Source organism: Colobus angolensis, unplaced genomic scaffold (assembly GCF_000951035.1).
Source record: "Colobus angolensis palliatus isolate OR3802 unplaced genomic scaffold, Cang.pa_1.0 Scaffold97, whole genome shotgun sequence".
Taxonomy (NCBI): domain Eukaryota; kingdom Metazoa; phylum Chordata; class Mammalia; order Primates; family Cercopithecidae; genus Colobus; species Colobus angolensis.
Window position 1 is genome coordinate 8,493,895 of NW_012123709.1, and position 445 is coordinate 8,494,339.

Sequence of the window (445 nt, forward strand, 5' to 3'; positions counted from 1 at the left end):
AAATGAATCATGCACAGCCGTCATGGTATGCAGCAAATTGAGATATTTGGCAGGAACTCTGTGCCTTGACACTTCCTGAACTACCGACATTTGGGCAGTGACTCAGAAAAGAAGCGGGTAGTTCTACTGGCTGATTCTAAGAAAGACTTGAGGACCGGGCGTGGTGGCTCACGCCTGTAATCCCAGCACTTTGGGAGGCCGAGGCGGGCAGATCACAAGGTCAGGAGTTCGAGACTATCCTGCCAAACATGGTGAAACCCTGTCTCTACTACAAGTACAAAAAAACTAGCCGGGCGTGGTGGCAGGGGCCTGTAGTCCCAGCTACTCGAGAGGCTGAGGCAGGAGAAAGATGTGAACCTGGGAGGCAGAGCTTGCAGTGAGCTGAGATCACACCACTGCACTCCAGCCTGGGAGACAGAGCGAGACTCCGTCTCAAAAAAAAAAA